The sequence below is a fragment of the Peromyscus californicus genome, unplaced genomic scaffold (assembly GCF_007827085.1).
Source record: "Peromyscus californicus insignis strain IS unplaced genomic scaffold, ASM782708v3 Scaffold_9__1_contigs__length_137607984, whole genome shotgun sequence".
In the NCBI taxonomy this organism is placed as follows: domain Eukaryota; kingdom Metazoa; phylum Chordata; class Mammalia; order Rodentia; family Cricetidae; genus Peromyscus; species Peromyscus californicus.
In genome coordinates, this window is record NW_026294617.1 from 11112370 (window position 1) to 11139106 (window position 26737).

The 26737-nt window shown below is 40.8% G+C and overlaps 1 protein-coding gene and 1 pseudogene across 13 annotated transcripts in view; one reads left to right on the plus strand and one right to left on the minus strand.

Annotated features, from left to right (window-relative positions):
- The window catches only part of LOC128106497 (EGF-like and EMI domain-containing protein 1), a 719003-nt gene that overhangs the window by 172206 nt on the left and 520060 nt on the right, over positions 1–26737 (minus strand). The window lies entirely within an intron of this gene.
- Positions 12463–13813, plus strand: LOC128106499 (ribosomal RNA-processing protein 8-like; annotated as a pseudogene).

Consider the following 26737-nt stretch of genomic DNA (forward strand, 5'->3'; position numbering starts at 1 on the left):
CTTGCTGTAGCTGAACCAGCCTTACAACTGAATTTATGGCTACTTTCTTGAGGGACAGATAAATTGCTTTTGGGTCCCCATTGCAGAAAACCCATGTGACTTATAAGTGTTGACTGTAGTGGCAAATTTCTCCAGTCCCTTCCTCTTCCCAAGGTCAGGACAAATCTCTCCCACCCATGGTCCTGCAGCTGCTTATAAAATAATCACTCAGAGGCTTATATTAATTACAAACTGTATGACCTATGGCTTCAGCTTCTTGCTAGCTAGTCTTTCATCTTAAATTAACCCATTCCTATTAATCTATATATAGCCACATGGCCATGGTGTTACCAGTCTGCTGGCACCTTGTTGCTCCTTGGGAGGCAGCTGGCATCTCTCTCAACTCTACCCTTTTTCTCTCTGTGTCTCTGCTTGGATTTCCCACCTGGCTGTAAGCTTTCTTGCCATAGGCCAAAACAGGTTTATTTATTATCCAATGGGAGCCACACATATTCACAGCGTATAGAAAGACATTCCACAGCAGTTGACTGAATGGAAAAATCTCAGTACTTGTCAGTAAAGATCAGATGAGCAACACAAGAAAAGGACCCTGGGTCCCTGATGCCATCTCATGCCCAGAAAATTTAGTCTTAGGCCATCTGGACGACATGATGAGCTGTCTTGATGATTCATAAAATTCCAAAAGCCAGAAACTTTAATAAATTAATAGTTTTCTCCCTTCTACTTTTTCATACTGTCAGCTATTGATCCCAAAACACGCAAGTGTAGGTGATGGACATTAGTTACCAAAGTTAATGAATTTGAGTGCTAGAGATGTAGCTCAGTTTGTAGAATTTGGAAGGTTCTGAACTACTGTGCATAAAGCCCTGAGTTTACTTCCTAACACCATGTAACTGAGTGTGGTAGTGCAGTCTTACCGCTTCAGCACTTTAGAGGTAAACAGAGGGGGGATTAGAACTTAAATTCATTGTTCTCCATCACATAAGTTTGGGAACCACCACATGAAACTGTATTACAAAATACGTCTATGAAACTAGTAATTTAGTGACCTCAGTTTAGACCCACTCTGGCTGGTGCTCAAGAAAATGGCCCCTGCTGCTTCCCACAGCTTACCATGAGGAACTGCTACAGAACAGTCATGACTCAAGCCATGCATAGCCGCTCAGATAAAACATACCTCATTGACAGAGAACTCTCTATTCTCTTCTGTTGTGAAACACATAAGATACTTTTCTTTGTGTCTATGACCATCATCCTTACTTTGCCCTATCACTGAAATGCTAAGTTAAGTCCACATAGTCCTCAGCTTTCTGTTTTGGAAAATAAACTGTGGGTTGTATGATAATCAAAAGCAGTCATTTTTCTTTTTAATATCACTTCAAAGGGTCTAATTGTCAAAGAACCCCTAGGATCTGCAATGTGTGCTTGAGAGTGAAGAAGCTGGGAAAGAGGTGGGGAAATGAAAGCACAATATTCAGAGAGGCTGGTTAAGGGACCATTGTCATCTAGCTGGAGGGTCACTAATAAGGAGATTGGAAGATGAGATGACATTGGAATCTGGGGATAAGAAATAAAACAGAGTAAAATACAACAAAAAGACGTGACTTGGGACAGAAAGCTGTAATCATCTGGGTGATGAGCAGTGCTGGGCTCTGCGTTTCCTTTCTATACAGAAGAATTCAGGAAAATAATTTATTATGTAGAAAGTGAAGCTGTGTGTGTGTGTGTGTGTGTGTGTGTGTCTGCATGTGCACACTTGAGTGCATGTGTGGGTGTGTTTACTGAGAACCAGGCACATATTTTGAGACAGTCAAAAATGTGTTGCAAATGGGGGCTGCCTAGATGTATCCTGTGGTTCTTGAGACCAAACTCAGGTCTTTTCACTTGCAATGCAAGTGCTCCACCAACTGAGCCCCTGCTAAAAAGCTGAGCTGGCACTATAAAATAAATTCCAAGCCTTTTTAGGGAATCTTAATTAATTCAATAAAAATAAAAGACAGAGGCATACATTTAATCAAAACCACTACTATGAGTTGCAATGAATATATTCAGTGTTTCTCTTGAAAGAAAATATGTATCAGAGAATAAGAGCCCTCACTCAGTGTGCTTACAGTGCAGTTAAGCAATATTCTGAAAATCTTTGTTTTGGGACTTTATACCAACTCAATAGGATACGCGGCATCATTTTAAATCCTTGAACCCTATCACAGCTCACCCCCACAAATAGTATTGAGATAGGTGACTGTCCTTCCTCAAAAGGAAATGCCTGCCCACCTGGACTCACAAACGATTTTAGAAACAAAAATCAAAAAAGCAATAGCTGTTGTTTATGGCCAACAATGAGGGAACAAGATTGTGGGTGAAGTATTACTTCAAACAATCTTGCAAAACGCCACATAGTGTTGAAGAAAGGTTTACTGCTCTCACAAGTGGCTTCTCTGCAGCGGGGAATGCATGCTGACAGTACCTTCTTTTCAGCATTTACCATCTCATGTGAGCCAGCGGTGTGGAAGGCACCCATGCCTGGAGTATTCAACAGTGATCTGAATACACCCGGGCTCATAAGCCCCATTGCTAACAGAGCAAGAGCTGACAGCTTGCACGGTGGAAAAGGCAAGAAGTGAAATAAAACAGATGTCAAGGAAAAAAATCCCTCTACTTGTTTGGGCATAACCAGTATGCCGAGGAATCAACTGCCCAAAAGAATGTATCTCTATTTTCTACCGACTCCTGAGGGGTTTGGGATAATATATTTTGGTATTATTCCCCTCCCCAAAGAAAACCATCCCATATATTAGTCCAAACTGTCCAAACTCAAGACAAATAACATAATCATTGTCTATAACATCCTCATTCTAATAAGATGTAACTCTTTCTTAATGGCATTGCCTATAACATTCAGAGAACAATATCCTTCCAGGAAGTCACGGTAATGAGAGAAAAATTGGGTTGCTGTTCCAGTCCCTAGCACATACATGCCCACTGTTGATATAAAACACCCTCCTAAGGGGTGTTTGAATGCTCTATCAAAAATGACACATTAACTACACAAATAAGATTCTAATTGTATTTTATCCTCACCAAGCTCAAGAGAAGGTGCTCTGCAAGAAGCTATTATTGCATGAATTTTGATATAGGATTACCAAAGAAACTGGAGATGATAAACTTTGTTGAGACTTAGAAATGAGCGTAATACAATCAAATTTCTAAAACCAACTTGGAATTAGAGATGATAATAAAGGATTCTTCAAGCCAGTAAATCGTCACTATTGAACTTTTATCTGCAATCAACCAGTGGTTTCCCCTGGGCTGCAATCAGAGCAGGTTCGTCCATGTCATCACACCCAGTCCTATACAGATGGGCTGTGCCTGTCATGGGCAAGCTTTGACTGAGGCATCTGCAAGGTGGAAGTACTTTATCACTACCTTGAATTTCTTCATAGCTTTTTGAGCAGGAAACCCCAAATTTTTCATTTCTTCATTCTTGTCTCCATAAATTATATATCTTATCCATCTCTTAGTCTATGTATGAAGTAAATGAAAAATAAAATTAAAAAGCAGCCATCTAGTTCATTTTATAAGCTCCAAACTTTCCAATTGTGTTTGGAGCTATTCAAATTTAGGCTTGATGACTTTCTTGAAAGTCAACCCAACTGCAGTGGCGTGCACACAAGGCCTTGTGAATTTCACTCCATAGACATACTGTGTGAAGGTCAGTGTGTCACTTTATTAACATGAAACATCTATTGAGCAGCAACATTTTAGAACAATGAAAGATAAGTAGATATGTACATACTATTTTAGTATATTTCAATACAACTATTTTTTCTATACCTTTTTTCACATTGTGGGATAATCTTGACATTGCAACTGAGAGAACTCATAGAGATGACATAGAAGGAAATTATCTCATTCATTCAAGACTCAGCAAATGTGTGCTTTTCTTTTAACATGTGTATAATTGGGAGGATGAAAATATAAACAATGTGAAAAGAAACAAGCTTAAAGTCTATTTTAAAATAATAATCTACCAGGGAGAAGAGATGGGGAGGAACAATCAGAGAGCAAGACTTCCAGACAGAACTGGAACATCTGCCAAATGTACAAATGCATAGGTATGACAGTGAGAAATGAGGGACAGTACATGCTTGATCAGAGCAAAAAGATACAGGTTTTAGATGTGTAAGAATCATAATCACCTACTGCTGTATCTATAGGCTGCTCACTCTGGTGGCTTAGATTAGCCAGGTAGTAGGCTAAACACACTATTACACTATTTCAGGTTACATAGTTTTGACACAAATGCAAATAGATTAATTGGCGCATTCAATACCACACAGACAAAATTTGACACAATGATGTAGTTACTATGGCATATGAAAGCCTGGAGATGAGAAATAAATCATATGTGGTTTTAGAAAAATTGTTGAGTTGTCTGGGAAACACACACACCATGCATATACATATACATCATATACATACATATATATATGTATACATGTATATCATCCACACAGATACACACTACACACACACATATAATATACACACATATATGTACACATATGTACACATATACATTCATACACATACAGGCACAGAGACACATATCACACACATACACATATATCATTCACACACACATATACATATATATATATACACACATACACACAAAACACATACATATATTGTACACACATAAATGTACACATACATCACACCTACACATTCAAATATATTCAGAAACATATGCATATACATATCCATAATTTAAGTCATTGACTTAAAAAAATTATACTCCAGAAGAAATTTTGAATAGATCAAATATTAAGTTCAATAAAATAAAACTCTGAAAAGATTAAATAAAGTTACCTGTAAATATTTATCTATAAACAGAGTAGTGTTCTTAAAGGTCAAACAGAAAGAGGAAATGTAAAAAGCTAAGGAATATAGTATACTAAAATGTGAATAATAATACTCAAAAAATATAAATTGAAAATAAAATATTTGCAATTTGCATGCAAAAAGTAATATATATATATATAAATGAGAGCACTAAGCCTTGCATAGGGTTAGTTGGCATGTACTACAAACTACAGTAACACAGTGAGATGCTATTTCAAGTCATTGTACTAGATGCTGTGGTATGCTTCCAGGTGAGACCTGAAATGCACAGTTCTCTCAACTGTTTACTTAGTTGTTGGCAGCTGACAGTTATCGGCTAAGCCTCTCTTTAGAAATTATCACTTGCTGAGAAGAGCCACCTTGCCTAGGGTCACACTCCTATCCTGGAACAGTCTATATCTGATGATTGGTCCTTTGCTCTGACATCCCTCACAATGGTGGGGTCAATATCAAGGGCTGTTCCACCTCTGACACCCCAGGGAAGTGGCTCAGCCATGCTGCAATCCAGCTGGTCCTCTCCTGAGTTCTGCCACTCACAGCCCTCATCACTTGTGCTGTTTCTCACACTGTGCTTTTAAAAGCATCCAGAGAACATGTCTCAGAATTAGCTTCCTAGAAATCCTTACCTACCACAGTGGATCTGGGCAGCAAAAGAGCTGGACTTCAGTAAAGGTTCCCAGGACAGTTGTTCTCAAACTTCTCAATGCTGCAACCCTTTAATATAGTTCCTCATGTTGTGGTGACCCCAACCATAAAATTATTTCGTTGCTACTTCATAATTGTAATTTTTCTACTGCTATGAATCATAATGTAAATATTTTTGGAGACAGAGGTTTGCCAAAGGGGTTGGCAGCCACTTCTCTAGTGTTTGGCCAATCTTTTCCTTCAGACCAGCACTCACTCCAACTTTGGCTAGCTATGGCTACTGTAATACATAATACATGATATATATGAATACATAATCAAGTATGAATAAAACTAAGGAAAGAAACAAATTACAACACAAACAAATGGAAGCCTCGGGCAACCACTAAATGTCAACTATCTAGTTAATTAGATAACCATGCCCAGTTCAAACAGACACCTAGCAGTAGCTAATAGAATGATTACTTTGCTTTCATGGTCCAACTTTAAAGTTCAGGACAAATGCTACACTAGACCCAATAGCACCTTTCAGATTGGACTTCTAGGTACACCAATCCCTCTTGTCTCAAGTCAACTATTGTATTTTATTTTGTCATTAACACTTCTTCTTAAAATAGAAGACAGACAGACTGATGAGAGTAGAAGTGAAGGTAATGAACTCTGGTGTCTAGAGCTACCTACTTCTGGCCTCAGGATCTGCAAAGACCCCAGCACCCCAGGTTCTATGCACTCTAATAAAATGGCAGTGGCTAATGGCTAATAATACTGATATGGCTCAACTTTAATTTTTAATTTTTCTAAATTTTCCTATGTTGATACATATTCCTATATTTCCATGTATAGTTAGATAAACACACACACGCTTATAGTGGATAGCTGTTCCAGCCTTGACCTGGAAGTACTACCCCTAGTGAGGCTTCTGGTAACTTCCATGCCTACCTATGACACACCCCTGGGGCAGGGCTGAGACGGGAGCCCTTAAGACCTTAGATCCAGATGTGTCAGCTCTTGGTTCTTGATGATCCTGAGTGCTGGATGCAGACCAGTCAGAGTTCTCCAGAGAACCCTGCTGGACTACACCTCACTTCTCCCGGATCCTGTAACCAACACTGGCTGTAAGTTACCCCCAAATAAACCTCCTTTTAGTTAATGGAATTGCCTTGTTAATCCCCACTTTACACTCTTGTTGCTTTTATTCTCAAAATAATGGTTTGAATCTATTTATTTATAGAATTTTAAATGGTGAAATATGGCAAAATATTTATAATTTTCTTTAGAAAGGAATGTATTTGACATCCTAGCTGACATATACTTCCTCAGCAATGTTCAAAGTTGCCCTCGCTGCAATAGTCAGGAAATGGAAACAAACTAAATTTCCTTTAACTGATGAATTGTCAATGAAATTGTGATACGCATGCACAATGGAGTACTATTCAGTTGTGAAGAAAAATGAAATAATGAAGTTTGCAGGTAAATCGATAGACCTAGAAAAGATTATAATAAATAACACCAAGAATGTTTGGTAAAGCCTCAGGACTCATTATTTTATATTTACCTAAGATTATACACAATATAAGTAAGTGTATGTATACACTCCCCACCCCACCTCCATACACTTGGGCTAGAACCACAGACTATCAAAAACTCTAGTAGTAGGCATGAGAAACCACATTTTGAATGATTGGTTATTGCCATAGCCCTTGGCTGTCTTTCGGCGATTGAGGGTGGGTCCCTATTGCTAAAGCATCTTAGGATACAGGACTCAGATGGTTCCAGATGGATCTTACCTGAAAGCCTCTTTCCTACAGTCTAGCTTCCCTGATTCTAGAAAATACTGTGTATACTTCCCAGGGAGGGAAGCAATTAACAGTCCTACCTGCTGTAGCACCATGAGCCATTACAATTACCAGCATGGCAAGATGTGTAGAAAGGTACAGTAAGTGGCACTCACATGTTGGTGGCACTTAAGGACTTAAGGCCACTCAACAGGAGGTAAATCATGCCGGTACTGGAAACCTAGCCAGCTTTCTGGGACTAGTGAGGTCATGACTTGAGGAAAGAATCTACTGCGGCCACCTTGCCAGAGTGGTATAATTTCTTACTGTGTTTTAAATCTTATCCTTATGCTCACTGATAAGTATAGGCAACATCTCTCATCAAAGAAACCACTCTATAGCAAATGGAGAGCAGCACCGAAAACCACAGTTGCGTACAATACAGAGATCAGCAGTGGGAGCCTAGCCCCAAGGGATACATTTACATCACATGCATCTACGACATATCATATCACCTGTATCTATGACTCAGGATGGAATATCATCCTGAGTGTAAAGAAAGATTGTAAGAGCCTAAACTACCAGGAAGTCTGCTATGAAACAGTCTCTCCCAGAAATAGGTACATAAACGAGACTGGAACGGTGGCAAAATCACAGACATGTTAGCATGAAAAGAAATTCTCACAGAGTTCCACCTTAAAATAAGAACTGCTGTGAGATGGAGAATTAGCCTCGCCCCTGGTGAGCTCCCTTAATGGTTGTCCATCTTAGAATGGTAAGTCCTAAAATCGTATATGCACAAAGAACAAAAATGAATCCAGGAGGTTGTATTTATATATCTATATCTATATCATCTATATCTATATCTATATCTATATCTATATCTATATCTATCTATCTATATGTACATACATACTCCTATGCACTCACGCACACACGCGCACGCGCGCGCGCGCGCACACACACACACACACAAAATTAGCAATAATAATAATCAAAGAAAAAGAGGCTCTCAGCCTGAGAGTGGGATCTAGTGGGAGTGGTTTGAGGGAGGGTAGCTGGGAGGGGCTGGAGGAAGAAAGAGGAGGCAACGTGATGTAATTCTGTTTTAGTTAAAAACATTAAAATATCTTAAGATGAAATTCGCAATTTTAAAAAGTTAGGAAAAATTTTTAGAATCTGAGCTTGAGAAAAGACTTAAAATGATGAGTACAGTTTTTCTTATTAAATCAGTAAGAGGCTGAAAAGGACGGTAAAATGTAATCCAGTAATGGTACGATGGGAAATGTTATGAAGTGGTAATGGATCAAGAATTTCCATTAAAATTTTGACAAAAGGAATAAAGAATTAAAAAGTTAAATAGATAAATCCATTGTTTTAACTTTTTTATAAATAACCACCCATTGAAAATTTCTCAAGACAACACTAGTTCTAGATAACAGCTACAGAAAATCACATTCGTATTGGAAAAATAGAAACAGTTTATAATATATATGTTTATATAAACGCACAGAAATCTTTGTCCCTCATTTTCTTAGTAAATAGTTTTAACAATATGTATCAAGATACATGTGAATGTATATTACAAAGTAGGTGAGGGCTTAATCAGACAGAAATAACTGGCAGACAAAAGATGAGAATAAAAGCCTGGATATTAACAATGGCTTCCTCCTAGTGGCCAGGTTGTGTTTGCTTTTACAATATTTATACTTAGGAACTCCTCAATTTTTTACTCTAGGCATATAGCCTTAACAATAAAGTTATAAATAAAAATATTTAAAGAACAAATAGCTACTTTAAAAATCCAAGCTTCCCATGGAACGTTTCATTAAGTATTATTAAACTAAGGAAGGCATTTTGTGGTCATCAGCTCACTAGACGGTTAATCAAAACATCTGGGTTTTCAAGCAGGCTCTGACAGCTTCTAGCCGCATGCCTTTGTTCTCACCTGTTTACCAAGTGTTTGATAATAAGGAGATTTACTTAATTCCTCCAAGCTTCAGTTTCACATCTTTAAAAAGATTCTAATGAGTATTTCACAGCATTGTGGCAGAGATTAAATAACAGTTAAAAGGGGAAGATCCAGGCAACATCCCTGACGCCCTCTAGGTATTCCCTCCATGTTTGGTGAAGTTGAAACAGCTGGCTCTTTCCATCATTGGAAATCACATTTTTTTTTTTACAGCCTCAATTCTCAGTTCTGGGTCACAGTTTCCTACTCAGACCAAAGAGTGTCTTAAAAATATCTGCACCTCTGGGCAGTAACCCACTGAACAGAGCAGCGCAGCCAGCGCATCCCATCCTGCCTTTGAAACCTTCTCCTTTATATTTCCATCCATTCTTCTCTTTCTTTTAGCCATTTCATTGTTGTTTGTTTGCTTGACTCAACTCGGAAAATGAGTATTCAGATCAAATTAATTCCCCAAGACCTGTCTTTGCCTTGATTTATATACTTGTTAACAGCAAGCTTTGATTATTATACATTTGATATGATATCATTGAGTGGAATGAATTTTTAATATAATTATTTTTACTCAAAGATGAGGACTACAAAAATAAAAAATTAAAAAGGAGGGACATCTGTATTCATTCCTGCAGAATGATGGACATGTTGGACATGGTAGTCGCAAAGGACCGCAAAGCAGAAATTAATCCCACTCCTGTGGAGTTCTGAGGATGTTCAGGGCAGCAGACCTCATTTAGAACCCTCCTTTGCCATCTATTAAGAAGTGAGCATGGCAGAGCTGGCCATGGGGGAGGCTTTTTGATTCTCAATTCCTCTGAACATTGTCAGTGTTTAATCAATAGCTAGTCCGGGCATCATTAAACATGTGCTCAGTTCAAGGTCCTCTGGATGGGGATGGTTGAGGGAATTTTTCAGTCTTGCTGTAAAGTGAAAAAAGGTGCCTACATTCAGGTTAGCCTGCTCAAAAGAGACACGATTTTAAACCACAGTGCATTAAATGAGACCTGTTTTAATGGGTCATGTGGAATATCAATTATTCTTGATCTCATAATTTTTGCTTCTGTTGCAGGATGTATCCTGCAGAATTTGAGTCTGCATGTACTAATTTATGCTTGCTACAAGGAGAAGAGTTAGCAAATATGTCAGTCATGCAGTGCAGCAAACCTGCTCTTCTTGAATTTTGTAGTTCAATGATTCCATACAAGTTTAAACTCTTTGTACCTTGGGCTTAATCAAGGGTGTAACGAAGGCAGGACAGTCTGTCTCAACATTTGGAGTGCAGGTAAGAAGCCAACTACAGATTTTTTCCTTCTGCATTTTAATCCATTGTTCTCTACCTGTGTGATGCAGTGCTTAGCAAGCCAAATTTTCAAATCAGGAAATGAAGAAAAAAAAATGTCTTACTACAGAGTCTCATGGAAGTTATAATGAGAAATGAGGATCATTAAATCATTTTCTTTTATAAATAAGACCAGGTTGAGATTACTGTTTCCTGACTTTACTTTTAAAATGCAAGTTTTAGGAATCAGAGTCTTCTCCATAGAGAAAAAAGGGCCAATTAATTAGGCTTAGTATTAAAATTAATTTGCATTATTTTTACTGAATCCAGGAAAAATGTTAAAATCTTACCACCCCAATATATAATATAGAAAATGTTGGAGGCAGAAAGTCAGTCGAATCATTCCCCTTCAATTATTAATAACTTGAATCATGTATTGTATTAACTTCTAAAAGAAATTAATATGGGCCTTAGGATACTGCAGAGCAAGCCCAGCAAGTCACAACTGTGCTATTGGGTTATAATCTATGAATTTCATTCTGTAGAGACCAACTTGATAAAAATTTCTGGTAAAGCTGGAACCATGTTACATGAAAGCTTCAAATTTCACAATACCAACCAAGAGTAAATTCTGAAATGCCCTTGTGTTCTTTTACAAATCATGAAATTATTACTAAATGAAAGAGCAAAGGTTTATGACTTGATGTAACCTCATGTATACTTAAAGTGTTTATCCAAAAGATTATGTAGACTCAGTTAAATTGAACCCTACCATTTTATGAAAACGTCAACTATAATATTTTATAGCCTATGCTGGTTTAGTAAACTAGCCACTGTAGCTTCTCCCCTAAGATTTCCGACTTCAGCTAGCCCTGGCTGGTTGGCTAGGTTTCCAGTATTAGGCAAGATTTACCTCCTGATGGGTGGGTGTCTTAGGGTTTCTATTGCTATGAAAAGACACCACAATCACAGCAACTCTTATAAAGGAAAACATTTAAGTGGGTGGTTTACAGTTCAGAGGTTCAGTCCATTTTCATCATGGTGGCACATGGCAGTGGGCAGGCAGACATGGTACTAGAGAAGGAGCTGAGAGTCCTACATCTTGTGCAGGCAACAGAAAGTAAACTGAGATCTCAAAGCCAACCTCCATAGTGACACACTTCCTCCAACAAAGCCACACCTTGTTGCCCTTTTTTAAAAAATCGTTGCTGCCTTTTAAGCCACAGCTGTCCTAATCAGCAACTGGAACTTGATAACAGCAGTGGTTGTGCTGCAGGAGCCACAGACTGAAGGAACAAAATTCCCTCAGGCACTGACTTTTTCAAAGCTAGGAAGGAAAGTAACTAAATCTCTGTCCCTGTAAAGAACTAAAGATTAAAGGTTAAGGTGGAATTCTGCACTTCAGAGAATCTGAAGAGTAAGTTGTTCACCTCCTCTCCTTGCTTGCATCTTCCAAAAAGCCCTCATGCTTCTCCTCACCCCTCCTTAAAAAACCTTCTGCATCTGGCTCCTCCCTATCACTTTCTATCAGCTAGTTGCTGACGCAGCCTCCTGACCACAGGTGAATTTTATTTAATCAAACACATCTTTGCATCATTAAACAAATGTTCAGAGCATAAACAAAAGCAACACATCTTAAAATAATATTCTACAACACTTCCTAGCAGTGCCACTTCCTATGAGCGTATGGAGACCAATTACATTCCAACTACCACATTCCACTACCTGGCCCCCATATAATACCATAATGCAAAATGCATTAATCCAACTTCAAAAGTCCCCATAGTCTATCACAGTCTCAACAATGATTGGAAGTCAAAAGTTCTCTGGGTCCAGGACTGGCATTCCCTGACAGGCTCTGCACGTGGGCCATGGCATGGGCTCTGGCGACCCTGCTGTCCATTGGCATGTTCAAGGAGCTCGAATGGGTCAAGGTCAACCCAGCAGCCATCGGCCTCCATCCAGGGACAATACAGCCTGGGCCAGGGACTGCCCTGCCAGTCAAGGGCCGCAAGCGCCACCATCTCCCAGCCACACTATGGGCCTTGGAAGCATCATTTCTTTCCCAGAAATCTCCCATCCCACCTGACAGTGATTCTGAGGAGGAGGAAGGAAGGAAGAACAAATACCTCCCAAGGCCCTCAGTTACCAATGCCTTGAAGGAAGTAGAGGAGAAAAAAAAAAGGAAATGTCAAAACCAGACACCATTTATCAGTGACTCTGAGGGCAAGGAAGTAGAAAGGAAATGCTGCAGACAAACTCTTGGTGGGATCTCTGCTGAAGAAGGAAAAAGAAAGAGGAAATGCCAGAAATATTCTCATTCACTCTCAACACAGCACCTGGACAGTGTGGACCCAACAGTTCACAGTTCAAGGACAAGTACTGCTGCAATTGACCCACCCAAGCCAAGCCCTGAGTCCACATCTTCTAACTCCTCGAATACCCCAAGGCAGAAGAATAAGGGGAAACACAAAAACAAGACACTTCAGACACCAGACCAGGTTCCTCCCAAGGCCTCCACAGAGGAGACTGAGGTGCCTCCTGCCCCAAAGTCAGACAGTCAAGAGACTAGAACTGGATCCCTGTGAGCATGGATGACACAATGGTTGGATGGGGCCAATTTCGATACCTTAATGAACAGTTGTACTCAGGGCCCAGCAGTGCTGCCCAATGCCTCTTCCAGGAAGACCCCGAGGCTTTTCTCCTCTATCACTGTGGCTTTCAGAAACAAGTGAAAAAGTGGCCACTGCACCCAGTGGACTATATTGCCAAAGATCTCCGCCAGAAGCCTGCATCCTTGGTGGTAGCTGACTTTGGCTGTAGAGATTGCCACCTAGCTTCAAGTGTTCGGAACCCTGTGCACTGTTTTGACTTGATCTCTCTGGACCCCAGGGTCACTGTATGTGGCATGGCCCAAGTGCCTCTGGAGGATGAATCTGTGGATGTGGCTGTGTTTTGCCTTCACCAATGGGAATTGACACCAGGGACTTCCTTGAGGAGGCAAAGCGAGTGCTGAGGCCAGGGGATCTGCTCAAAGTAGCTGAAGTCAGCAGCCTCTTTGAGGATATTCAGGCATTTGGGGGGCTGTAACTAAACTTGGTTTTAAGGTCATCTACAAGGACCTGACCAACAGCCATTTCTTCTTGTTTGACTTTGAAAAAAACTGGGCCTCCTTGAGTAGGACCCAAAGTCCAACTCTCAGGCCTGAAACTTCAGCCCTGTCTTTACAAGTGCAGGTGACCAATGGACACCTGTTAAAAGGAGAAGGCTCAGACTCCAAACTCAGAACTCTGAAGACTGTACCTACCCAAGCTACGAGCCAGGATCTGGTGCCATCCTCCTTCTGTACCAAGAACACTGATAAAGCCTCCAGCTCAGCTCTGCTCTAATGGAGCCTTCTTGGCTACAAAGAGCATGAAGTAATTTGGGCAGGCTCAAGAATGAGGAGTTTATTGTGAGGGCATTGGTGTATCTGGGAATTGTGGGTCACTCAAGTATGATGTAAACTAGTTGGCTTGGAAGTGATAGATCTCTGGGTTTGGTTTCTCTTCATCTTTCAGAAGGCTCCTGGGCACTCCACTGTGCTGTCTTCTGACTGTATTGTTTAGCCTCTGATCATTTACAGTTTCTGCTCCTTCAGCTTCAAGACTACAGACAGCTTTTGCCTCATGGCAGGACCTAATGCTAGTGCCTACTGGGGCTGGGAGTTACTTCTTTCTCTCTTGAAGCTGAGAATCATTTCATTTCTTTCTGTTGTTGTTTTGAGACAGCATCTCACACTAGTCCAGGCTGACCTCAAATGGTAATTCTCTTGCCTTAGCCTTCTGATTATTGAGATTACAGGCATGAGCCACTATACTCAGCTTAATTACTTAATTTCTGAATATTCCATTTCTCATTTGAAACATATACAATTCTTGTGTCCCAGCATGTTATGTGGGTTACCTGAGGAAAGCTGCAGCAAGGGCTGGGAACATTAGAGGCTCTGAGTAAATCAGCTTTGGCTATTAAGAAAGAAAGAAGAAAAAAAGTTCAAAGTCTCTTCTGAGAGTCATGTGATCTCTTAACTCTAATCCCCTATAAAATCAAACTCAAAAAACAGATCTTATACTTCCAATGTATAATGGCACAGGACATACATGACCTTTCCAAAACATAGGGAATGGAGTACAGTGAGGAAATACTGGACCAAAGCAACACTGAAATGCAGCTGGGCAAACTCCAAACTCTACATCTCCATTCTGATGTCAAAATGCTCTTCAGATCTTCATCTCTGTTCAGCTTTGTTGACTGCAACACACTTCTTTCTCCTGGGCTGGTTGCAAGTCTTCCTTGACAGGCATCCCATGACTCTGGTGGCTCCAACATCTTAGGGCCTCCAAGGCAATCCAGGCTTCAACTTCACAGCTTCACACATGGCCTTTCTAGGCCTCCATTCAGGGACACCCCTGACACATGCCTGACCTCAGTGGCTTTCTTATTCATGGAAGAATATTCCACAACCCCTATCTATCTATCTATATCTATATATATCATCTATCTATCTAATATTGCTCTCTCTCTCTCTCTCTCTCTCTCTCTCTCTCTCTCTCTCTCTCTCTCTCTCTCTCTCTCTCTCTCTCCCTCCTTTTCTCTCCCAATAAAGCTCTAGAAAGGTAACCATGCCTCGTGATTCTTCCACCACCACAACATCCCTCTACATAGCATGGTCACCGCCCGCACCATCACTTAACCAACAGTTAAGGTTATGGCAACTCTTATAAAGGAAAACATTTAATTAGGTGGCTTACAGTTCACAGGTTCAGTCTGTTATCATCATGGTGGGGCATGGTGGTATGCAAGCAGACATAGTTGGGGAGAGGTAGCCGAGAGTAGTACATCTTGCACAGGCAACAGGAAATGAACTGAACTACTGGGAGTGACTTAGCATATATGAGACCTCAAAGCCCACCTCCACAGTGATACACTTCCTCCAACAAGGCCATACCTACTCTAACAAGGCCACACTTCCTAATAGTGCCATTCCCTATGAGCTTATGGGGACCAATTACATTCAAACTACTACAGTGGGTCTTACTCCAATCAGAGAGCTGTTGATCACTGCCAACCTATGTGCGCCACCACTTCCCCCTTGGGGTTAGTGTGCTACACTAGTCATTGTGCTTCACAGGCTTCACAGCGGGGTGGGTTGTTGGCTGCTTCCTTCCTCTGACAGCTTGCATGGTGCCTTCTGGTATCATGAAGTGAGTCCTCAGGGAGGAGGATCCCAGGTCAGTTCTAGTTCAGAAGTCTCTGGAACCTGTATCTAAAGTGCATTGTGCCTTCAGCTGTAGGGACTTCCCTTACACTTCTGTGGCAGTTGAGGACAATAGCAATAGCCCATAATGTCTTGGGCGTCTCTTGGACAGCCCTGGCCAATGACTCAAAAGAGGGTTTCATGCCTGGTGTTGGGTCTTTTTAGGTGGTCTTTGGCTCTTGAGGGAAACACTGTCAGCCTAGATGGGAAAATTTCATTTAAAATATGTATGTTTATTTATACATAGACTTCTGTGTATTATAGGTTTCTTTCTTTTCCTTAAGGTAGATAGCTAATAGTATGATTCCCTATAACCTTTCAGACATCATCCTTATTGTGATTTCACTTTCCTCCCTCTTTCTTCTGTACTTGGCTTCCTCTCCCTCCATGATTTAAACACCCTTCTATGGTGGTTTAAATAAGGATGATACTCACAGGCTCATACATTTGAATGCTTAGACACCATGGAGTGGAACTCTTTGAAAGGATTAGAAGGATTAGGAGGTGTGGCCTTGTTGGAGGAGTGTGTCACTGGGTGGGCTCTGAGGCTTCAGAAGCCCAGCCCAGGCCCACTCTTGCTCCATGTGCTGCCTATAGAACAGGATGCAGTTCTCAGCTACTGCTCCAGCACCATGCCTGTCTGACTGTGTCATGCTCCCTGCCATGATGACAATGGACTAAGTTTCTGGAACTGTAAGCAAGCCCCAACAGAATGTTTTGTTTCTAAATAAGAATTGCCTTGGTCATGATGTCCCTTTACAACAATAGAACAGTGACTGAGACAACCCCTTTTTTCTCATTTCCCTCTTCAGATCACTTGTACCCTGCTATTCTTCCTCTATTACTTCCCCCAAGTACATTCTAAATATTTGTCCTTATACCCACAGATAAGTACAACCCTCACCTCTCATCAAGGAAACTTCTTTTTGCAACAGAGACATCACAGAAGAACATAACTAATCAAAATACAAAATTGTGGATTCCAGTTCCAACTGATAATCTACAGCTTGATCCCTCCATTGTGGAAGAGGGGGCAGAAGGATCATAAGAAGCAGAGGATGAGTAGTTTGTAGTAAGATTGTGTTTCCTAGGAATGTCAGAAGCTACTTGCAAGAAGTTTCACTAGTATGGCTGCTAATGTGGAAGGGGAAAAGAACACCAATTGGTTTTCTAATGCTAAATGGTCAGCCCTGAAAGCTTATATACAAATAACATTATACAGACTGACCAGGTTATATTTGTGTATTTAGGAATACAGGTACACACACACATACAAATATGTAATGATTAAAGAAGAGGCCATGAATTTGAAAGAGAGTAAAGAGGGCACATAGGAGGATTTGAATGGAGGAAAAGGAATGGGAAAATAATTAATTATATGATAATCTCAAAAAAATATTTAAAAATTGTATAGTCTATATGAAACTGATATTTTTAAAAATAAAATATACATTGCCGAGTTCCCACAGGGAAAAAGATTGTAGCTGCTGACACTCAATGTCACGATGAATGTTACAGTCCCAAGTGCCATAGTCTCTCACTAGTCCAGTCTTTGTATGTATGTGTGTGCATGCACAGTGTGTGTGCATGTATGTATGTATGTGTGTGAGTGTGTTCACCTTGCGGCTACACATGTGTACATATTCTTATGCAGATGAACATGTGTGTGAAGGTGCCCATATACTGTTTGTGTACAGAGAGATTAAGATAGGTGGTTTTGTCAATTACTCTCTACTTCATTGAGACAGATCTCTCAGCAAACCTGGACCTTCACCAATTCACTTACACTGGCCGTTGAGGCGCTCTTGGGACCCTCTTGTTTCTGACTTCCCAGCACCAAGATGACAAGTCTGTAGTACCATGCCTCACTTCTAATGTAGATGCTGAGGATCCAAACTGAAGTCCTCACATTTGTGTAGCAAGAACAGTCATCTCTCCAGCTCCATTATTTGCAAACTGGGCCTTCATACAATAATTTTTTTTTACCAGGCTCTTTAATTCTGCATATACTTAACCCATTTTACCACATGTACCAATATGAAACCTTTACATTTAGTTACTGTCTTTTCCTTCCTTAAAAAGCCTTAACAATAAGACTCAAGCACATCATTTGTAGTAGGCATGTCTTTTTGTTTGTTTAACTACAACTAGATTTAACAACTTTGCCTAACCCCATAGACATCTGTGTGTCCCACATAAGCAGAATTGACTTGGATAATTGGCCAACTAGAAGGTTTACATACTACACCTAAACAGAATCCATGGGGTATCTATGTCATGAGTCAAGTTTTATTCTTTAATAGAAATAGAGGATCTCTTTAAACTTCAAAGCTGAATGTGAAGTAAGAATCTAGATCATCATGCTAAAAAATCAAGAAGAGAGAATTTTATACCAATTACATGGCAGATATATTCACTTATGATCTATGCCCCGTGTTCATCTCAAGAAGCGTAAATCATTGTTCACTCTGCTCCCCTAAGGTGCTTTTCATGAGAGGTAATTTGTGAGGCTGCAAGCCCAAGTTGTATTCTGAAGTTCTGACATTAACCTCCAGTACATACCAGGTCCGGTGGGCTACAAAGAAAGATGATAATATCTGCCTTTTGAGATTACTGTGAGGGCTAGAGATAATATTTTTTAACTATAGTAATCATTAATGCTGATGGACATGACCAAAATTGCATGCCAAGCACAATTATCAAGACTCTAGAGTGTTAAATCTCTGCATTTGTTTAAACGTCTGGACTCTGGGTTATGGGACTACGTTTGCTCAACTCCCCAAGACCTCTCAGCCCAGAGGGCTGAGTCCTGAAGAAAGCTACTTTTCCCAGGAAATTGCCCATATACAAATATTCCTCACCAGCAAGCCTATAGGAGGAGGAGACAAATGGTCCTGAAGGTTGGATCAGCAGTCCGTCTTGCTTTATGGTTACTAAAGTTCCCTGATAGGGTATTCGGTGTGTGAGTTCATGGTGTTTCTTGTCTTTATCTTTATCCATGGCTCAAATTTTAATCCCAACTTTGCTCTTCACTGTTTTGGGAACACTGTTGCCTTGCCCTTCCAACTCTGACCTTCAGAGCCATGTACCAGCTTATACTTGGTTCCATGACATACTCCTGATTTTGCTGTGTTCTGGTTGGAGACATGAATGAACTCAACCCATCCTTTGCCCTCGACTCTCATTAATAATCACACATATCCTGTTATTTGTGGTGTGGTCACTCAGCTAGGCTCTTTGAATTCAAGCTGTTCCTTCTACTCTTATAATATGCAGAAAAATCTTTGCCCTGCTGTCATGGTGTCTCACTGGCAATGACAATCATCCAGTACTTCAGAGGACCCATATGCAAATCATCCAGTTGACTGGTAGATGCACACTTTTGGTATATTTGGGGTTTCAAATGTTGTCCACGATGTCACTTGACTTTTGAAAGGAGACTGGGTGGTAAGGATAGACTTGAATTAAATTAATTTTAATCACATGTATATTTGTATCAACTTGCATAGAGGACTTGAGACATTATAGAGAGTAAATGAAAGATCTTATTATATTTATTAACAATAAGGTTTAAACAAGGAGAGAAAAATACAAAAATAGCCATTCCAGAAAAAAATAACTGAATTAAGATTCTAAATTAAGAATATAGGTTAAGTGGAATCACTTTAATTAAAACTTCAGTGCTTCTCTCTGTTTCCTTGGAGCCAAAGCCAAGCACCATTAACTCTTTAAATCTAATTAAGAGAAGATCACAAGACAGAAAAAATGTCCATCTCCAAACAAAGCAAAGCCTTTTGCAGGATTTTTTATATGCCAAACACTGATTTCATACATAACACTAGATAAAACAATTTGCCTCAGTCATGATTGCAGAGATTAAAACTAACACAAGCAAGATGAAACCTTTATCTCATACTGTGTGAGGTTCTGTGTTAGAGCTTTAAAAGATTTTTACATTTCATTTGCATCTACTATATATCTCTCTGTGTGTGCGATACATGTTTGTGGCAGTGCCTGGGGATGCCAGAAGAGGGCATCATATCCCCACAGATGGAGTTACAGATGGTTGTGAACCACCTGACATGGGTGCTGGAAACTGAACTCTGGACCAAACTACAAGTGCAGCAAGTGCTCTGAAAATTAGGTAAGATGAGGTGGAGAAACAATGGGAAGAGAACGGAAATGAGGTGCAAGCAATGTGGTAGGGGTGTGTGTGTGAAAGTGGAAACTGCTGAGCACTGAGGGATGTGCAAATTCCCTTGTAATGGTGGAGCATGGAGTATAGAGGTCAGGGGAGGGAGCTGTTCTCAGAAGTCAAAACCTGAACCACTAAGCCATGGCAGGCTGTAGAGGTCAGTTCTGAGTGCTACAAAGAAAAAAATGCTTTCTTTAAACAATTTCTGCCGCGGACTGGGTCTCAGTAGGAACACCAGACCGAGGGAGAACAGGTCGAAGGTACTCAGGATAAGTGAGATTCGGCAAATGACAGACAGACACAGACATGAGAGTATGCTGTGAAACTGCTGCAATTTTACTCAGATCAAGCAGTGTTTTTTATACAATCATTTGAAGAAAACAAGGCAATCAGCCAGTGGGGCAATAGACATAGAATCAACAATATGGTCACACAATTTTCTCAGAATGATTAATAGATCTCATGAGTACAGGTGTTATTTCCTCTATTGTGATTCCTCATCCAGACAGAGAACATTATGGCACTAGCTGAAGTTTTTCCTTCTACATAATTATTAGACCTTTGTTTTGTATCAAAATTAAACCCTTCCCACCATCGTTCTAACCATGGTTTCATTTGTGTGAAAATATTTAACCTTTGCTTGCAGGTGAGAAGGCACCAGGGGAGTTGGGACCTAGCTATTCTTTCCATGAACTGTAACTTATGCCATTCTGTTTTCATACTATTATGATTCACCCATTGGTTCCCATGTTTATTATAAGCTCCCGTAAAGGGCAATGGCTCCAAATAATTATTATATCTAGGATTAAAGTTAGGGGGTTGCGACCACCGACCCTTGATGAGAAACTCTATTTGTCCCTGGATAATCCTTGTAGGACTGGTTAGTTTCTGTAACTGCTTCCTTGCAGCTGCTGTTGGCTGCGCGTGTGGATTGCTTATGAGTTCCTGGACTTTTACTTTCATTCTCTCCTCGCTAGAATCTTTGTCCCTCTGAGTCATAAGTTCTTTTTGCTCTAAGTCATTTATAAATTCCCCCAAACTTCTAGGACCCTCTTTAACTGTTTGTCTAAAAGCTTGAATTATAGGTGGGGGGTGGGGGTATTGAGGCTACTTTTGAGGAATCATTATTCTCTTTATGGGGCACATCAGAAACATTGAGAGCTAACTCCCTGAAATTGATACACAAGGAAACAGCAATAGCCACAGCTGCAAAGAGAAAAAAGGCAGAATGCCAGCCAGCCTCTGCAAGCAGATTTTGCGTGGTTCCGTGTAGCCTGGCACCATGATTCGGGCAGATTGATAAGGGGTCGCCGGGGGCATAGACCCGAGGGCCGCGAGCCCCCCTTTCCCATGTAACCACCTCATCCAAGGCATTTGTCACGCGGGCGACACCGTCGTGGGCGTGGCAAATTTCAAAAATTATATTTTCAAAGTATTACTATGAGAGTTGGAAAGATATCCTTATGAGTAAATACATTGGTTTGTAAGCTTGAGTTTCTGATTTCAATTCCCAGCACCATGTAAACTTCCAAGTGTAACATTTGTGTCTCTAATCCTGTTCTAGGGGGAAGAGACAGGTGGATGCCGAGAGCTCACTGTGCAGTCGCTCCAGCCTCAACATTCAACTCCAGGTTCAATGAGAAACCCAGTCATAAAACAACATGGAAAAGAGTTGAAGAAAAATCCTAATGTGGACCTCTGGCCTCTACATATGTCCAAACAGGAAAGAACCCACACAAAAATATACACATAGGCATAGAACACAAACCACACACACACACACACACACACACACACACACACACACACACACACACACACACACACAGCATTAAAAAACCAAGAAAATGGCCGAGTGGTGGTGTCACACGCCTTTAATCCCAGCATGCAGGAGGCAGAGATAGGAGGATCTCTGTGAGTTCAAGACCAGCCTGGGCTACAGAATGAGTTCCAGGAAAGGCACCAAAAGAGAAACACTGACTTAAAAAACAAACAAACTAAAAACAAAACAAAAACAAAAACAAAACAAAATACCAAAAAACTATGACTATGACAGTAGTTAAGATACTAGATTACAAAGGGCATGCACATGGGTAACAGAAGTTAAGCGTCACTTGTACAACTGCAACAGTCTCTGTGACTGTAAGCCAGACGAGATTCCATTGCTGAGACGGGAAGTCTACACAAGCCCCCATCCCTAACCTCGAAGCTGTATACAGTTGAAAGCCTCTCACAGAGGAATAATTGATTTGTTCAGTGGATGTTCACTGGGTACAAACCCCACATAAGGGCAGTCCTATGCCCAGCAGTAAACAGCCAACACAAAATGAACTCAGTGGTTCTTTTGGAGTGTTTTGTTTTATTTTGGTTTTGGTCACAATGCTTTGTCTGGGCATATGTGCAGATCTTTTGCTTATATACTATAGATTCTGATGGTGTTTTTTTTGTGTGTATGTGAGTGGGTGTGTTTTCTGTGTGTATGTGTGTGTGAATGTGGGTGTATATGTGGATGTGAATGTGGGTGTGTATGTGGGTTCAAATGTAGGTGTGTATGTGGGTGTGAATATGTGTGTGTGAATGTGGGTGTGAATGTAGGTGTCTGAGCATCTCCATGTGTTTCCTGTGCTTTTCTGTTCACTCTTTTTTTCTGTTTGTTTGTTTTGTCCTGTTCTGGTTTGTTTTTATTTTATTTTATTGTTTTTAGATATCTATTTGAATTTTAATGAGAAAGGGTGTGGATTTGGTTGGGTGGGGAAGTGGAAAGGATCTGGGAGGAGCTGAGGGAGAGAAAAACCACAATCAGAATATATTACAGGAAAAAAAACTCTATTAAAGAGAATGAGTCAACTGTAATAACCTTTATCAGAGCTTATACAGACATTATGGAAAGCATTCGTAGCATGGGTGACCTTTGGCTAAGACTGGGGAAGGGACAGTCACTGCCATGAGTGAGAACATGGGTACACGGTGAAGATTTGATTTTAGGACTACTCTGGAAGTGGGTGGCCTGAGACAATGTGGTTGCCAAGAAGGAGTAAAGTCAGCTTTGGAACCACTGGGCTTTGCAACGCAGAATGACTTCCACTGGATGGGGCTCAGGCATTAGCTCCATATGTAGCCCAAAGTGAACAAGGAGCCACCTGAACTAAAGGTGCTGCATGGGCACCACAGCCTTCTAGCTAACTGTAGAAGGTAAAGTTTAGTAAGTGAAAAATAACACACAGGAGGGTGAGAAACGAGTCCAAGGTGGCATTCTAAAGATTATCAGGAGTTTGGGAGAGGTCAGAGATCAGAGAATGCAGCAAAGATGTTTTTGAGTTATCACAGAGAAGAACCAAAGGAAAGCTGTGAAACATGGGAGGAGCATGTGGACAAGGTGAGAGCCCAATACTTCCGACATGCAACATAAGAAGAAAACACTCCCTGATTTGGTACGGGGTAATTTCTTAACAACCTTGGCAGAATCTCCAAGTAGGAAGGAATTCTGCTTTTATGTGAAGAGAAAGAATCCGGGTATAATTGAGAGAGGAGTGAGGTTTTAAAAAGGGCAAAACTACTTCGAGATTTCATCTTACACCTGTCAGAAAGGCTACAATCAATAAAAACATGTAATAGCTCACATTGGTGAGAATATGGAGTAAGGGGAACACTCCTCCATTGCTGGTTGGAGTGCAAACTTATACAGCCACTGTGGAAATCAGTGTGGCAGTTACTCAGGAAGATGCAAATTGATCTATCTCAAGATCCATCTATATCACTCTTGGGCATATACCCAAAGATGCTTCATCCTACCAAAGATTCTTGCCCAACAATGTTCATTGCTGCTCTATTCATAATAGTCAGAAATTGGAAACAATCTAGATATTCCTTAACAGATAAATGAACAAAGAATGTGGTACTTTCCACCAAAGAACATTACTCAGCTGTTTAAAAAAATGAAATCTTCGCTGGGCAGTGGTGGCACGTGCCTTTAATCCCAGCACTCAGGAGGCAGAGGCAGTTGGATCTCTGTGAGTTCAAGGCCAGCCTGGGCTACAGAGTGAGTTCCAGGATAGGCTCCAAAGCTACACAGAGAAACCCTGTCTTGAAAAACCAAAAAAAAAAAAAAATCTTGAAATGGATGGAACAAGAAAAAAAAAATCATCCTGAGTGAGGTATCCCAGACCCAGAAAAGCAAATATGGCATTATTTGCTTATATGTGGATATTAACTGTGAAGCCAATGACAACTATATTACAATCCACAGAAACACAGAGGTTAGGTATGGAGTGAGGGACTTGAGGGGCAAAGACGAATCTTGTTAGGAAAGGGAGATAGAAGCAATATGGGATGGTGTGGGGGTGGAGCTGGAGGTTCAAGAGGGGAGTGGGAAGAGGGGATGAGGAAGGGACTATGGGGGAAGAGCTAAACCGAAGGGCCATTTGAGGGGTAGATGGAAATCTAATACAGTAGAAGCTTCCTAGAATATATACATATATAAAGGCAATCTAAAGGAAATCACCAAATAATGAGGGAAACAGAGCCACAACCAGGCATCTCTTGTCACCAAATGAAGCTTCCAGTACCGGGATTGGGTTACATCTAATTGAGTTGTTAGCCAAAGTTGTCCAGTGGGAACCCCCACACAATCCAGGCTGTTGCCAAGACTCTAGGCTGTTCTCCACACACTGACAGCAAGGCTCCACTGCTGAAGACAGCACCTACACGACTCGTTGCGCATGGAGACGCTGAGCTGCTGCCTACATAGAGCCTGTACCCTCCATGTTCTAGCATTTTTGGTACAGGAAGTTACTTTCCATGCTACCAAAGGAGAGACATCGACACCAAGCAAGCCACAAAACCTTTGACCTATAATGGTGTCCTGCCTGCAAAATAGTCTAAGGCAATGGAAGCCCAAAGCTTGTGGGAGTAACCAACCAATACCTACATGAGTTAAGGCCCACTCCACAAGATGAAACCCATACAGGACACTGCTTCGGTAACCAAGAATCTGAGACTAGATAGCTCAGGAACCTAGGGTAAAATCAAGTACTACTGTTAAAACAAAATGGTAAATGACTCCCAATGACATTCTGCTCTCAGTCTTCAGAAAAGCTTCCTCTTGTAGCAGATGGGCACAAATACAGATACAGAGATGTTACTCAGAGAGTGAGAGACAGAGATGCTGAAACACTGAACCCTAAATGGAAAGTCTGCGTCAACTGCTTTGCCTTAGGGCTCAGTGAACCTGCCCTACACCCACCCCTCGCCTCCAGGAAGAGGAGACAAAAAGAGTGTAAGAGCCAGATGGGATAGAGGACACAAGAAAATGAGGCCCTCTAAAAAACTTGGTCAAAATATGATCAAATCTCATGAACTCACAGAGACTGAAGCAGCCTGCACAGGTCTGCACCAGGTCCTCTGTGTATATATTATGACTCCCAGCTTAGTGTTTTTTTATGGGATTCCTGAGCATGTAAATAAGTGACTCTGATTCTTGTGCCTTCTGTGGGGTTCTTTTCTTTCTGTGGGTTTGTCCTGTCCAATTCTAACGTGTTAGTTTTTGTTTTATCTTATTATATTATATTACAATCCCTTAGAAACCTGTTTGTTTTCTAATGAGAGAAAAAGGGGAGTGGATCTAAATGGGGGTGGGGTAAGGAACTAGGAGGAGTGGAGGGAGAAGAAACCATAATCAGGACATATTATGTGACAGAAAACAAATCTAATTTCAATAAAAGGAAAATGAAGGTAGAGGGGGGGCAGGATAGAATAACCCAGGTGTGGAGTTTAGTCAGAGAAACAGAAGATAACAAGTTTGCCCCTGAGCAAACAGCCAGGAGCTGGGATAAATTCCCAAATTTCTAGGTGTGATTAAACTGTGAAGGACCCTCAGCTAAGAATTTGATTTGTTCTGTGGGAAAAAAAAACAAAACGCTGAATTCCTCCCTTCACTGCCAACCCCCTCATGCTACAATTGTGTGTAAGGTGTGCAAACTCTGAACCTCAGCTCCTTTACCTCCCATGTTAAATTTGAGATTTCATCTTCTGCTGCAATCTAGTATCTGCAAGTTCTCACCCATTGTCATGGCTCATCAAAACAGACTTAGATCTACAGGGACCGACTACCTGTTATTATATTTAGTCCTACAGCTATGGTCAACGAAGTATACCAGCTAATGCTTTCTGAGTGCCTCTCCCTGTCACACACTCAGGACTTCACCTGGACCAGTGCTTTTTCTCATGGGTGTCAGGAGCCAAGTAGCCTAACTGATTCTCATGGGAAAAAGCTGTGTACCTAACCTTCCGTTAACAGTTTCAATAGCAACCATTTTTCAACAAAACCACAGTATGTACCTTTTGATCAACTCCTTGAAACATAATGGTTTGCTTTATGGTCCGTTGATCAGGCCCCGGAACAAAGAGACCTTTTCCTGAACCCTACCTTACCCTAACTTCCTTCTAGTAACTTTCCATACCCCTATCTACTTCTTCTAGCCCCTAGCATATATAAGCCTGACTCCCCTTACAATAAACGAGACCTTGACGTGACTCAGACTGACTTTGTCTTCTTTTATGCGCCTGGTCTCCTTTCTCTCTCGCCCCCATTGATCTTTCAGGAGGTGCCTCCTCGGGTCTCATCAAATAACCTGGCCCGCGGGACGGGTCACATGGGCTTCATGCTGATAAACTG